Source organism: Acinonyx jubatus, chromosome C2 (genome assembly GCF_027475565.1).
Source record: "Acinonyx jubatus isolate Ajub_Pintada_27869175 chromosome C2, VMU_Ajub_asm_v1.0, whole genome shotgun sequence".
In the NCBI taxonomy this organism is placed as follows: domain Eukaryota; kingdom Metazoa; phylum Chordata; class Mammalia; order Carnivora; family Felidae; genus Acinonyx; species Acinonyx jubatus.
In genome coordinates this window covers 16592938-16609423 of record NC_069384.1, presented here as the reverse complement: position 1 = coordinate 16609423, position 16486 = coordinate 16592938, and the positions used below count along the sequence as shown (strand labels likewise).

The following is a 16486-nucleotide window of genomic DNA, read 5'->3' as shown; positions in this document are numbered from 1 at the left end:
TGACAGTGCAGAGCCTGCTTAGGATTCTCTCTCTCCTTCTTTCTCTCAGCCCCTCCCCTGCTGGCTCTCTCTCTCTCTCTCTCAAAATAAATAAATAAACTTAATAAAAAGAAATGAGCTATCAAATTTGATATCTATTTTATAATGTTCAAATAAAGAGATGAGTTTTGGGAAAAGGAAGAAAAAGAGAGCATATAGAAAGATGAACTAAAGAAGCAAAGAAAGCCTCCTTGAGGAAGAAAAGTAGCATAATTCCACTGTAATAACTTGGGAAAGAATAAAATATATAGAATGCTAATTATGAAAATTGGAAATGTAATATATTCATGTCAGTCATATGCATCACCTACCGTGCTAACTCACACAGAAAAGTCTGAGAAAGGATTTCCTTGTGAAAAATACTTTAAGGATTTTTCTAGATAAGTGTGATAGATCAGTCATATCAGTGGCTCAGATTAGCAGCTCCTCTCAATCTATCCCTTTCTGCTGAAATTTTGTAGTTTCCTCCCATTCTGACTCCAGTCTTGGCCATGAGATTTCCAGTAGGATGTTAATCTATATGATGCAAACAGAGTCTTGAAATACTCTCTGGAGAGTCTGTTCTTTTTCTTTACTTCTGCTGTTGCTATGAGATCAAGCCACACTAGCCTGTTGGAGGCTGAGAGACCATGAGGGAGAAAGAGATCCCAACCATGTTAGAGAAGCCCTTCCAGACCAGCCAGCCCTCAGCCAAACCACCAGCTGATAGAGTCATGAGCAAAACCAGCAGAGGTTGGTCAAGGCTGGCCCAGATTAGCAGAACTACCCAACCAACTTTAAATTTGTAAAATAATCAGAAAGTGATATGGCTTTACCCACTAAATATTAGAGTTATTTGTTATACAACATTGTTAAATGGGGCAATAATATATATACTTTTAGAAATGCAACCATGTCTACATAAGCATCCATATTGAATGAGATCTTGTTATATTCTTTGACCAAGGCACTATTTCCCACCTGTGATACTTTTAGAAGTCAGTGTGGCTTAATGATTCTACAGACAGCACTTTATCTTTCTTTCACAATGTGGAGCAGGAGTTTTTATTTAAGTTCTTGTGTTCAATACATCCTTAAAACTCTAACTGGATCTCAGAATTAGTGTGTTTTAATTAATTTTCTAAGTCTCTAGTGAATACTCTAGGATTAGGGTCGCATATTTTCTTTTTGTTTTTAAACATTGTATGTCCAAAAAAATACTAATGATAATTGACTAGTGACTTTATTTTGTTATCATCTAATACTTGTTTTAGAACATTCAAAATTGAAACTCAGTGAACTACCTTGAAAGTCTTTTACAAGATAATGGGAACACTAGAATCCTTTATAAGGATCTCATGTTACCTAGGACCGGGTCCAGCCCCAGAAAAATAAGCCATCTGATTATGATTGAATTTCCTGTGAATTTAGTGTTTCTAATAATTTTGATCTGGGCTGTGGAAGCCCTGATCCAAACTAGGACTATGGCTTATAAGACTTGCCTCCATTGGAAACCAATCACTGGTTAGTCAGAACACTCAAGAGTGGCAGTTGTGCTGGTTTTCATTTAGAGATTGCAAAGCTGCTTTTATTTTTTTTGTAATGTTTATTTATCTATTTTTGAGAGACAGAAAGAGAGAGAGCATGTACACAAGAGGAGCAGAGAAAGAGGGGGAGAATCCCAAGCAGTCTCCCCACTCACAGCACAGAGCCCAACATAGATCTTGAACTCACGAACGAGGAGATCATGACCTGAGCTGAAATCAAGAGTCTGGTGCTTAATGGAGTGAGCCACCCAGGTACCCCAAGCTGCTTTTAAACTGGAGTTCTAGAGAAGACCCTTCAGTGCTGTCCTAGTAAAGAAAGCAGATCAAATGAAGTGCAGATCCATTATACAAGTACTTCAGCAATGCTTTCCCACCAAGAAAATACTGCATACCTGCTATTTAAACATCTCTGGTTAAGTTTTTCCTTCAATTTGGAAAGCTTGACTCAAAGATACTTTATACTGGAGTGTTTCTTACTGTCAGTGAACACACACTTTCTGTTTGCTTCATCTGTTACAGTCTGTCTCCTCTCTCCTGCCTGCTTTTCACACAAAGTTCCTTTCTTGGAGTGAGATGCGGAAAAGAAAGAGAAGTTGAATTTCCATCAACAGACTCTAGTGGTATCCTGAGTGGTATCACATGTGAGATATCTCTTCTCTAACACCAGTCCTAATTAATAATATTATATTCATGCGAATATTGAGCTAAATATTGAGCTCACATAAATGAGCTTCATTTTACATGACCCTTTGAAAATTGACTTTGGAAGTCTCCCTCTCTTGGGAGACTTCGGCATTGTGCTGGGCAGATTTAGGATTTCATTAACAATGCATAGTCTGTTCAGATAACAGTTTTAGGTGCTCTCCTGTAGCAAAGATGACCCAGGAGAGATACAATCATCTTGACGCGCTTTATGTGATTCAGATGAAATTCAACCCTTTTGGAGTTTGAGTTCTTAGCAAAATACCACTTCCTGTTTTTGAGGAAAAAAAATGGCATAAAAAGTCATACAAAGAGACTCATAAGGCCCTTGGACATCAAATAGCTCTTACAAAACAACATTTTAATGAATTAAGTGTAAATGAATCAGAAACATGTGGGTTGAATTTCCCTTAAAATACCCATGGGCTTAAAAATTAAAAAAAAAAAAAACACACAGAAAGAAAGAAAAAAAAAAGAATTGTTTGGCAGAAGATCATGTGCATTTTATTGAGTTCAAGCTTTTTGAAAAAAAAGAGGAAAAGCAGCCTTGATTTGGTTGACTGAATAAAAAAAACATGGCTGTAGCTTCATTTATTTATTTTTTTAATTCTACAAAAGTCAGGTTGAAAGCATAATTATGTTTCTTCTTGGGTGCCAGATTCATTTATGTGAGACCATCTTTCAAGTACAGTAACACTTTGATTAAGCAGAACCCTCAAGTCATGGTTGTCTTTTTCCAAGGGCAGAAGTTGCAGTCAAAGGAAGAACTTAAAACTCTAGTTCAAGTAAAGTTCATTAGAGCCGAAGTAAAGAAAACACGGCGATAATTCAGTTCACTAACCAAGAAGATCCTAAATCCAAACGAGTGGCGGGCCTGGTTAGCTAACCACTGAACAAAAGGCTAGAAAAACAGTCATTCAAGGGCCAGAGCTCAGAAGATAAGAAAAGCTGAAATAAGTGGAAAAATCTGTGCAGCAAGATGAGGTGCTGGGATCCAAGAAAATGGCTACAAAAGGAAAATTTTAATTGCAAAGACTAAAAAATCTTGAGTGGCAGCTAGAAATGGCCACAATGCAGCAGGGGCATAAGGATTGAAAAACTCCTAGAGATGGGAAAAGCAAGACAAATAAGAATACACAGAGCAGTATGGTAAATACAAATTTCAACATGAGTGTAAAGGTGAGTTGTCGACTTTACCAAATTACACATGGCAGAAGCCGTCCTCCTGCATTGTACTGTATCTGAAAACTGTTAAGGTTAGCAGGTCTCAAAATTCACATAAATGTACTCAAGATTATTTATTGTGTGATTTATGCATACATACATTTATATTTAGATATATATACTCAGAATCTTGGTGAAGTAAAGAGACCAGAGAGCCCAGGAGACCCAGGTTCCAAATAAAGAAAAAGCTGTAATTTGAACACTTGAGGAGAGAGCATGTGTAATTTGAATAAAGAATGCCACGTAGCAAAGAGAAAATTGATGGGATCACCACTTTTTCTCATACAGGATAAAAGGAAATTAATGTTCTCTCTGTAGGTGTTTTCGATCAACTGAAGTAAACATTTAGTCTTTTTGGAAACATAATTCCCACAAATTCTTATATTAATTAACAGCTTTCTTTGCTAAAGCAGTTAGTCTGGTAAGAGTCTTTATAATAATTATTTTTATTCCTGGGAAATACTACTAACTGATAAAATTTGTTGATCTAAATGTTACCTATTGATAGTACCTATATACCAAGACATTATTCAGGTTATATAGAGAACAATTTAGAAAGTTATTATTTTGGGGCGCCTGGGTGGCTCAGTCGGTTGGGCGTCTGACTTCGGCTCAGGTCATGATCTCACGGTCCGTGAGTTAGAGCCCTGCATCGGGCTCTGTGCTGACCGCTCAGACCCTGGAGCCTGTTTCGGATTCTGTGTCTCCCTCTCTCTGACCCTCCCCTGTTCATGCTCTGTCTCTCTCTGTTTCAAAAATAAATAAACTTTAAAAAAAAATAAAAAAAGAAAGTTATTATTTTACATAAGCATAGATTTTAGTGAAAATGTAAGTGTAAAAATGCTAGCAGAAACTTTCATTCATATTTTAATAACCTTTCCTCCCCCAAAATATTCTTTTCTTTCTTTGCTTTTGTTTTTTTGTCTTTTTGGTTTTTTTTTAGAGAGAGAGAGAGCGAGTGAACAGGGGAGGAGTAGAGAGAAAGGAAGAGAAAGAATCCCAAGCAGGCTCTGCACTACCAGTGCAGAGCCTGATGCTCAAGAACTGTGAGATCATGACCTGAGCCGAAATCAAGAGTCAAACGCTTAACCTATTGAACCACCGAGGCGCCCCACTCCCAAAAATATTCTAAAGAGGAAAAGTTGGTAAAATAATAAGAAAAATGTCCTATAATTTTGGAAGAAATAAACCATATTTCATACCTTATCCCTCGTTAATTTAAAATAAAAATAACAGAGAAAGACAAAGATGATGCAGAAAACAAATTCACATGTAATATAAATTCATTGAAAACTGAAGTGCCCAAGACATAGTTGATGATGTTAAAATGGCTTGACAAATGCAACTTGGATCTAATCATTGAGTACTAATGAATAGTTCAAATACTGACTGCATTTTGCCCAGAAAAGCAGGTAGTCTCCCATTTATCCTCTCTTACGTTTATTTTACAGAGGTAAAAGAGAAAAATACAAGGTCATTTCCGGAATTTTTCAAGACTCTGCCTCTATGTTTCTTCAGTACAAAGCACTTCAGTCTCGTCCATATGACACTAGAATGGCACACGATGTCAACTAAATGATCTGATTTGATTTTTCTTCAATTACTGTCTTCACTTATGCTTCATCGATTATCCCTTCTCTTCCTTTGGTGATATTTGAGTGGATTCAAAATTGTTTTGGCAACCTTTAGTTATTGAAAGAGGTACCATTTAATGTTTAATCTCAAATTCAATGTAGAAGTCAACTTCTCCTAAGCCAGCCTGGATTTGAGCTGAGACCCGGTGTTTGCAGGAGGCCAGGGTTGGATGAGGTGGGCTCCAGCTCTGAGCTGTCTCCTTGTTCTCTTCAATGTCCTGGAGCAGGGGAGAAACCTGCACCAAAGGAAAGAGTGTCTTTACTTCACTGTCTGTTCTTGTGGTTCCCTTTCTTCTTATTGTCACTGCTTCTGTCTCTAATGTTGATTGCAAGCCTTTGATACACTCTAAGTCACTATAACATAACATATTTTCACATGTTGGTGAATGAGCCCTGTGAGTGTTGGAAGTTAATGGGCTAGTTCACCCACCTCCTAAAAGCTCTGGTAGAATGTATAGGTTGCTAAAACTTCAACATTGGCACCTTATGTATGAGGGATAACCTCTTTGGGATCATGATTTTGCTATAAATTTGGCTTATGCTCATATTTGTTTAAGAAAACTTTCATGAAGGGAGTGCCTGGGTGGCTCAGTCGGTTGAGTGTCCGACTCTTGATTTCAGCTCAGGTCACGACCACTGAGCACGGAACCTGTTTAAGATTCTTTCTCTCCCTTGACCTCTTTCTCCCATGCATGCTCTCTCTCTCTCTCAAATTAACATAACAGAATACTTTCATGAGGGAGTATTTAATAGTTTCTACCTCTCTTTGCTTAAATTTATCATGTCAACATTTGTACCAAGTTCTATAAACTCAAGATAACTTTCTAAATAATTTAAGGAGTCTTGCAACTCAGGATCACCCCAAGGACCTATTTCACCATGTATTCTTGTGCTCTTTTGAATTCTATGAAATTTATAACTTCAATTACAAATGAATGGCCTTGTATGTCATCGTAACAGTTACAACAAGGTTATCGGTGAGTTATGTGTCCATGTAAATGTGTATGTACACATGCACACGTGTATATGTGTGTGTTCTGGGGGTAAAGATGTGACTAGGAGAGGAAGAGCAACAAACCAAGCCAAAATGAAATTATTCTCTGTAGGCATTCCATGTTTGAACAACTTTCCTTCTCTACTCAAAATCACCTTCTAAAAAATTATTAAATCAATTTAATACACTTGGAAGTGAACCAAATGTGCTATTGTATGCAAATTCCTGGTGGTTTTCATCTATCATCAGGGACAATTCAGCTGCAAAATGGATCTCATTTTACTCCTAAGTTTGTTTAAGAACTTGATCCTTGGAAACACCTGTTATTAGCATGGTCTGAAGTTCTCTCTGTTGCTTCCCCCCCCCCCCATTTTGGATGCTGTTTCACCCAGCTGCCAATAATTAGAAAAACAAAGCAAATCCCTCCCATGGATGCTGACCTCTGCAGAAAGCCAAGGGAACAGAAAGTCAAAGAACACCATAAGCCTTTTTGTTTTAAACCAGGAGGCATGCTGCACTATATTCTCCTGGACTGCAAAACCACAGGAAAGGATTAATATCCCTAACCACAAGAGACATTTGTGTATGGGTGTAGCAGGGAGGGCATGAGAAGAATATTAATCTATGATGTATGACTTCATATTTTCTGAAAAAATTTGAAAAGCCACATGTATCTGAATCACTGCATTATAAGTGTATCAGCCACGTAAGATGAATAATAGGACCAAGTACCGAGAGCTGAGTTCTTTTACAACAGTTACTATTTTTAACTCAGTAGTTTCTTCAAATATCATACAGAAAGGGATGTTCTGTAAACAGAGCAGACCAAAAATAAGAATTCAAAAGTAAAGCAAGACTCTGGCACCAGATAGGCTCTTTCAATCAATTATTAACTTTGAATATAGTACACATACATATATGTGTATGTGTGTAATATAGTGAACAAATACATGTGATATATATGTATATGATACTTATCAATGACAATTAAGGAAAACATTAAAATTTATATCATTGTTTAAATAAATAAACTACAGAAACAGAATAAAGATAATTCCTGTGTCTTTTATACTTTTAAAAGCTTTGAATCAATGTGCATTTTAGTAATTCAATATGCTTAAAATATTTCCATTTGTTTCCTAACATAAAAATTTCTTGAACATCTAAAGTATGCAAAACATTTTGCAAGGTACTATGGATACTAAAGAAGAAAAAAACAGCAATGGGAAAGAAAGCATGTTCCCTAATATTTCTCAGTGGTCTAGGATTCAAGATTTTAGTCCCAGCTACTTTTCAGACGATATTATTCTTTACCTGTATAAACCTCTCTAACTACTACTGTTTAAACTTACCAAAATGAGCCCTATATTTTCAAAGAAATGTATCTTCTTGATACATAATGTCGTCTTTTGTGTACCTGTCAAAGTCTTATCAGTCTTCACAAGTGACAAAAGTTGGTATATTGTAGTACAACCAGGACAGTACAACTAGGGTTTGATCTAGAGTAACGCAAATTGAGATAAAGATTAAGGGAAAGATTCAACCGGTGCTAGCATATTTTAAAAAGTGGGATATGGAGATTGAAAATTTGTGAGAAATGAGGAGAAATACAGCGTTTGGATGACTGAGGTTTCAAATCTGAGTGACGGGGAGAATGATAATACCATGCACACAAATAGGAACATAGAAAGTAAGAGCTGATTTGGGGGACAAATGAGATCAGTTTAGTTATTTTAAATGGGAGACATCCTGGAAATTTACTAAAAGTACACCAAAAACTAGAATTAGGACTGAAGCTAGCGCTTTCAGGGGCATCTAGTTGTGAAACGATGGTTGAATTTATGAGAAGTGGAGACCCACTAAAAACAAACCAACCAAAGAAAGACATTGTTAAACATTTATTTTTCAAAGAACAGGACAGGGTACAAAGTTAGCTACCAACTGACATATACAAAAAATAACGTTCTCGTTTCAGAGAGATGAGGGAAAGATTGTAATAAGGGCAGGAGGGATCAGTGATTTTAAATATCACAAATGCCCATGAATAAAATAATTCCAGTGAAAGACTACTACTCAGTAGACACTGGTCAACTTTAGAAAGCAGATCGGTTAAGGGACAGGTGCAAAAGTAGTCAGAGGACTTGAATTGTGCAAATAGTGAACAAGTAAGGGACAGTGCTCATTCAGGATTTGAAAGTGTAAGAGTCAACAGAGAGTATGATGGTTAAGAGAGAATGAATGAGGTAGAATATGTAATGCTTGCTATCTGTAATCCTAAAATTTTGTTGGGTAGTGAAAATTCAAATAGCAAAATCTCATGTTCTATTTTATTTTTTAGGAAAAATAACCAGAGCACATGTCTAGCCCACACAATACCAAGCAATGTCTTCCCATATTACAAAGACATACTTCAATGACAAAATAACAAGCTAGCAGAATATAAAGTAATGTAACATATATGTAACATAATATTATATATAACATAACATAAAATAATTAACTGTAAATTAATAAATAATTAATGTGTAATGAATTAGGTATGTTTGAGTGTGGTATACAAAAATGCTATACAGGAGGTGCCTGGGTGGCTCAGTTTGTTGAGGGTCCAACTTGGGCTCAAGTCATGATCTCACAGTTGGTGAATTGGAATGTCCAGTCGGGCTCTGTGCTGACAGCTCAGAGCCTCGAGCCTGCTTCCGATTCTGTCTCTCTCTCTCTGCCCCTCCCCCCATCATGCTCTGTCTCTGTCTGTCTCTGTCTCTCTCTCTCTCAAAAATAAATATTTAAAATATATATATAAATAAAAATGCTATGCAATATTGGATATTGATCATATTTTATTTCCATACTGTGAAAACATGTATTACAAGGTAAATAAAATAAATATGTCAAAAATATATCTGGGTTGGACCCTACTCAAAGTACATGTCAACCCTCATTTTTCCAGAGAGCTCTGTTATTATTCAACCTGCTAAAGACCATGAATAATTGAAAGAGAATGAATAACTCAGAGTTACTGATGTTAAAAAGACAATAATAGCTAATAATCATTGAGTGTTTATATTTTTATCAGGCACTGTACTATCTTACATTTACTCTGTGTATGAACTCGATGCTATATTATTAGCTTTATTTAAAAAAAAATTTAATGTTTTATTTATTTTTGAGACAGACAGAGACAGAGCATGAGCAGGGGAGGGGCAGAGAGAGAGGGAGACACAGAATCTGAAACAGGCTCCAGGCTCTGAGCTGTCCGCACAGAGCCGGACGCGGGGCTCGAACTCACAAACCGGAGATGGCTGAAGTCGGAGGCTTAACTGACTATGCCACCCAGTTGCCCCATATTAGCTTTATTTTAAAGATGAGGCAACTGAAGGGAAGACAGTTTAAGTAACGAAATTAGCCCAACTCACAAAATTAATACACACTAAAATCTGGATTTTATCTGTGATATAAAGGCCTCAGTATGTAACCTTTCAGAATTTGTAACTAGTGAGTGGAGGAGGGGAGTCTGCTTCTATTTGAGTAGGCCTTTCCTTTTAAGGCAGGGTTAAACATAACAATGTAAACCTGGCTCTACATAGTTAGAAGAAAAGCCTCTGCAATAGGAACATCAGCCCCTAAAAGACATATTTGTCTGGCGGGTTGATGGGAGATCATAATTCCTGACGAGACCTCCTACTGGTGAAGTGGCAAACTTGGGGCCTCAGAGGGGACTATTTTTAGTGTTCTTCCCAATATGGGAGTGTCAGTAAAGTATAATTTTAAACTGTTTTTGAAGGATTTACTTAAATACTAGCTATGGGGAATCGGGAGAAAGAACTAGAAGGCAGTGTATTCTGGAACATTCCTAAGGAGATGAAGGCTGCGAAGGGAACTCAGATCTCATTTTGAGTCTGTGCAGTCAGAGAAGACCTTACAATCTGATCTGTTGTCTAATTTGGATGTGCCAACTGCCCACAGATGGTAGGGAGGGTGTTTGGATCCTGATAAGTCAGTTGCTGCTGTCTGAGTGTAGACTACCCAAGTCAAAATCAAATCTCATCCATTTTTAAAGCAAATATTGGAGCAAGATGAAAGGCGTTACACACCTATAAAGATCTGGGACATGACAGTGTGACCCTAGAATCAGAGATATCATAAAAGAGGCCTTATACAGTAGGAATAATATAAATAAAAGAGATTAGGTGTTTACAATAGTTCTTTGAGGGAGAGAAATGATCCTCCTGTTGGCACTACATGAAACTGATTTTAATCACTGTAATAGGGAACATAGATAGATGCTTTGTGAAAGGAAAATTCTATACTAGAACACTTAGGATGAAAATGATTATTATTAATTTTTTTTTGGTGTGACTGGAGGTCTCCGGAAAAGAAAAAGAAATCAAGTAATATGGTGTGTGGACGGTGAGTAATTGCTATTTGATGAAAGAATAGTCGGGGGTGGGGTAGGAGACATTCTAAGCAAGAACTATAAAATCCAACCAGTTTAATTTGCTGCAAAATTGTTTCCCATTAAAAAGTACCAAAATTCAAAGAGGATACGTTTTGGTCTAGGGAAATCACACAAAATAAATATCTAAAAATCTTGAAAATTGCATTAGCCCTACACCACAATGAAAGCAAAACACTGACTCAGTGTGAAAATAAATCTAGTTCTTATATTATTCCTTTTCTTCTTGAAATTTGGCAAACTATAATGACAGCATGTTATTACCTCAAAGTATTCTGGGGGTTTTAAATGTTTTTCTTTTTTAAGAAATTGAACTTACATTGTGTCAAATGAGTGTTATGTAAGAGGTCTTAAGAGGTATAGCTGTAAGAATAACTCAAGCTTGATTTTCCTATCCAGATTCTAAATTTTTGAAGACTTGTATCATTTTTCTCCAATATGTAAGCAACCACCTTGCTACCTACTAGTCTTGCCAAGGTGCAAGTTTACAAAGTATTGGCTGTGATTATCAACAGGGCTATGTAGACCCCCAAGGTCTCCATAAGGATTAAAAAGAAATTAAAAAGAGAGAGATGGAAGGAAATCGAAGGACAATTACATACAAAGGAATACCATCTCATTGGTTTAGGCACTTAACCTAAAACCCACCACTTCCAGATGTGGTCTTATATCAGGACACCTGAATCGGATGTACATCGATTCTGACTTTATCTGGCTTTCTGCTTACTAAAGAATCCAATGTTTAAGGTTGGGAGCCCAAAACAACCCTCACAAGCAAAAGCGTGTCTTCAAAATATGCTAGAATTTGGTTTTGAATGAGTTAATTTTCATCGACTTTCGCTAACATGGCAGAACAAGAAAAGGCCAGAATATGAGACAATAGAGACACAAAACTCATTCTGGAAAGTAGTGAGATCTCCTAGAAATGCAGTTAGGGAGTCTGGGGGTTTACTTTAAGCTATCAGTGGACATAGCAGTGCATTTTCAACCAAGTTTACGGATTAAGAATTTCAAAAAGCAATCATGCTCAAGGGCTGGTTCTCAGATGCAAATGTTAAATACTCACCTCGGGTCTTGACTGGGTCAAAAGTTGCTACAGCTCGTTTTATTGTTTTAGGAAATAAAGATTCACTTTAAGACTTAAATTTAAGATTTCCAAAGGTTTCCTTTAAGGTAACCTTCCTAAACATTTCACTTTAAAACTTAAAGATTTCCAAAAGTTTCCAATAAGAGAGATTATATTTTAAGCATTAAACATAAATGCAAAGGGCTGGAAATAAATACTGCTTTGTCTTAGAGTCTCTGCCATCCTACTTAGGAATGAGCAGGAGGATGAATGGTTCTTTGCTTAAACTCTCTTGTTGGGTTACTGTGACCCCCAGTGTGAAATGCACAATCACTGGAAGAATTTAACAATTTAGCAACTACAGTAAGAAACAGAAATCATCACAAAATTAGAGGTAAACCAGAAGAATACCAACATAGAAACAGAATGGAAAAAATCTTCATAGCAAACCTATTTTCTTCCTCACTTGTCTGCCTAAGGATGAGAATAGACTCGAGGGAGTATGTTGTCTCACTGGCAAGATTGTCACACGTTTGTTTCCCCAATACGAGCTTGAATGCATTTTAGTAGGTTTGGAGCATTGGGTTTACAGTAGGTGTCTGTCACAAGAGTAAAAAATCAATGAATAAATAAATGAGATTCTTTTTCTCCCCCTTATGTAAATCAATTTATTTGATGGGTACAAGATTGAGTCAATGGTTTAGAACTAAAAGTGGGAAGTTTACCTTATAAATGTGATAATACATCAAGAAATGTCTTAACAAGCTAGCATTTACTGAGTGTAGTAAGTGTTGTTGTGGCTGGTAAGTTTCTGTGATGAGTGATAAATCATAATAACTTTCGTTTTGGAGTATGCTGTGTCAGGAGCTCTGGGGAGCTCTTTCTTAATGGACTGTCCATATCTGAATTATTGCTACTAAATAAATAATGGTATGATTTGAAAGTTTCTTTGTGATACCTCTATGGCCTCACTAGAATAAAAGAAAAATATTTGTAAAAGGGCAAGGACGTGGGTTATCATCCTTGCTCCTTTATTGGTCCGCCAAAACACATTTTTTAACTGTCTCGAACCATACACTTATTTTAAATAATATGTTTTCCATGAGATAATTGTGCATGAAATCTGGGGATCAGTAGGTTTCTAACCTTAATTCTAAAATTTGCTGTATTACCAAAGCACTAGTGAACGTAAAACTGAACTTTAGAAATAAGTAAAAAGAAAGCTTCATTCATTTTTCATGCTAGTAACCAAGCTAACTGTGTTTTTGCTATGACAGCTGAGTATAAATTTCATAAAGGACGCCGAACATAGTTTCTGACTTCCCTGAATTTAAAACCTAATTAAGAAAAAATTATGCATGTTGTTCATTTTAATATTGCTAACAAAGAAAAAATAATTTAAGTTTTGCAGGATTCAATTTAGAGGACAACATGAACCAATTTAGGAAACAAAACTCTAAAAGGCGCTAATACTTTTTCCATGAACTACAATACACCCCCAGGATATAATTTGATATAAGGGAGAAAACGTATGATGAGCCATGTTCCTAGATTGCTTTGTGTGTTTTGTATACACAATTTCATAACATATTTGGGTGAATAATCTCTCTTTAGTTGCCACTACTTCAGCATATTTTTATTAGTCTAAAAGTATAAAGAACACATGCTTTTACTTGCAAATATCATCTGAGTTAATATAGAAAGAGGTATAAATAACCAAAAACAATAGCTAACAGATACCTTTTAAAATATATGACAATATATGACTTTGTATTTGAGAGAAAGCAGAGAGACCACTGGTACATTTTATAGTTGGAGAAAAACCAGGATTTTTGTTTTGTTTAGTCAGTTGTCGGTTTTGTTTTGAATTTCCTTTCAGATACTATCCAAAAAAAAGAAGTATACTAAAAGTCTACTAAAATCATTTCATAGACAAACTTAATATCTCCATAGGAAAGTACTTGACATGTGGAAAAATATAAATGTATGAATTAATTACTGTGGTATTGTAAATAAAGTTTTCATAGCATTAAAATCATAGAATGTAAGAGCAAGAGGGGCGCCCGGGTGGCTCAGTCATTTAAGCCTCCAACTCTGGATTTCCACTCAGGTCATGATCTCATGGTTGGTGAGATCGAACCTCAAGGGGGCTCTGCACTGACAGTGTGGGGCCTGCTTTGGATTCTCTCTCTCTCCCTCTCTCTCTCCTATTGTCACTTGTCCATTTTCATATCTCCCCCAGCCCCTTTGCAACTATTTGAGAACACGACCATATCTGACTAATCTTTTTATCTTCAGTGTTGTGCCCTGTGCTGGTAATTTATTAGACGTCCAAATATGCCTGCTGAGTAAAATTAGTGAAGCAGTAAAGAAATAGGGAAAAATCATGTTTTATTACTGAATTAGTTCATTAACTCCCAACTGAAAAGGGAGCATTACCCTTGAGGGAAAAAATTCTTGCTTGGTGGGGGAGGAGCCATGGAGTCACTTTACCCTCACCTCCAAATCACAGGCTTTAATTAGAGATGTTACCTTGTAAAATGCATTGCATGTATAAATCATTTGTAGTCATGTTACATAAGACTGATTTTGACTTCAACAAGAAAAACATTGGGGGGGAAATTATGACATTAAAGGGAAAAAAATCTCCTTTTTCCCATAAAATTTGGATGAAACTTATAACTTTAATTTTCACTTGATATATTTATTGTCAGACTCACTTTTCCTTATTAGCATTCCTGCAGGAAATTCCTTACCTTAGAATTGCCTTGTTTCCCCCTACTGTTTTTATATTTCAAAACTGGGTTTACTTTTTTTAAATTTTTATTTATTTTTGGGGGGAGTTACTTTTTAAATCCAGGTTTACATGTCTTTTCTTTTGCCAATTTCAACGTTGGTAATGTTTTGCTGGCTTGTTTGCTTGTTTGCTTGTCATTAAGCAAAAATAAAAATGACTTTTATAGAATGTAGGCTCCATGAGAGGAAGATTTTCATCTGTTTTGGAAACTTGCATTATTGTATTTTCAATACAACAGTTTTTTTCAAACTGCAACAGTTTCTGACACATAGTAGGCAGTCAAGAAATATTTGTTGAATGAACTAATGAATATAAAAGAGCAGTCATTATCAATATTTTTCTCCATGATGTCACTTAAGGAAGGGTTTCTAAGTTTTTCAGGTTATATTACTTAAGCTATTTGATTAAAATAAACCTAAAAGCTAGAAGTTCTATATTTTTTGGCTAATACAATGTGCCTGGTTAGAAGTACTTAATTTTATACAAGTTTAGTCATTGCAACTTTTTCTTTTTATAAAAAGTGAATTATGAAAGATTTGAGACATACAAACTCTTTAAACAATGATGTCAAAAACATTCATCTACCTACTCAGTTTAATTTTTGAACCTATTTGCTCCTAATAGAGCTGTGTGTTCTATGTAATTCCCTACATCAGTTTCCCAGTACGCACACACACCCACACACATGTACACACAGAGGCAAATTATCATGTCCATGAATTTTTTCATAATTTTATATCAGATGGTCAGATTTCTCTTCAATCGATGGTATTGTTCATAGTTGTGGTTCTCAGCCTGTGGTCAACAGTCCAACACCATCACCCTCACTTGGAAATGAGTTAGAAATACAAATTTTCAGACCCATCCCAGACTGACGCAATCTGAAACTCTAAGACTGGAGCCCAGCATGTATGATTCTGATGCATGCCAAAAATCAAGAACCACTGGTTTACATTAGTACTTGTGGATCTAACATCAAAGTCGAAGGTCTAGCAGAAAACAGCATTCATTTATAGAATTTACTGATCCATTTCCTCTTGCTATAATTAAAGAATTAACTATATAGCATATTTTTACTTATTTTTAAACTGGGGGATTGTTTACTATTGTATCACGATCTAAGTTAAATTCTCCTTAGAAAAATGCTTCATTTATTCTGTCTCTGATGGTAGTATATCAGTTTTAACTACTGTAAAATGTACTCTTCTGCCTGGATCCATATTTTTTGTATGGTTTTGTTTGGTTGTCTGCTTCACCGAGGGCCAGGCTCCTAACTAGGACTGATCTATGGGCCCTTAAGGGACAAGGCTACCATGGGGAGCAAAGAGGCACCAGTGGTGTGCTGGACACAACCAATGAGGCTTACCGAAGTCAATTGTTGAATTTTGCAATTTGTTAAATGCATTATTTTTTTAACAAACCACATAAACTTAGAAATAAGTGAATTATATTACAAACAAAAGCATCAAATACTCAAAGTAATCACTCCCTAATTATTGTATTACATGTTATTATTCCATGTGCTTGAGGTTATTTCTGTGTGCCCCTGTACAAATTTTTGCATCCAGTGACATCATGTTGGTAACTTGGAATTGACCATGTTAGGAATATTCACCCCACATAAATCAGTTGATGTCACTAATCAGGGTTCTCCTACCCCCACCTCTTTTACCAGCACATCAGCATGAAGAATCAAAGCAAGGATGGAGTTTCCATGACAGGTGCCCAGATCCTCTGTTTTTCATCATACATGCTCTTTCCTGTGTTAATAGATGAGGTTTTTAAGTAAGGGGTCAATGCAAAATGTAATGTTTATTCTTAATTTCCACTGTTTCAAATACCATGTAATTAACTCACTGCATAATATACGTATGTTATCCTTATTAAAAATAGCAAACAATTACAAGTGCCCAGGAAAGAAAACAAAACTCCCTAACTTTTTCTCTTCCATCAAAAGCTACTTCTATCCTCATAGGCAACCAATTAATAATTTGGTGTGAATTTTTCATACTCTTTTAATGCAAATATTTTCTGAATGGATAAATGAAAGA

At 36.0% G+C, this 16486-nt stretch overlaps 1 long non-coding RNA gene across 1 annotated transcript in view; it reads right to left on the bottom strand.

Annotated features, from left to right (window-relative positions):
• Positions 1-4979: 4979 nt before the first annotated feature.
• The window catches only part of LOC128315128 (uncharacterized), a 133220-nt gene continuing 121713 nt past the window's right edge, over positions 4980-16486 (bottom strand). The window contains exon 3 of the long non-coding RNA XR_008297575.1: positions 4980-5361. This is a non-coding gene — a long non-coding RNA (uncharacterized LOC128315128). The remainder of the gene's footprint in view (positions 5362-16486) is intronic.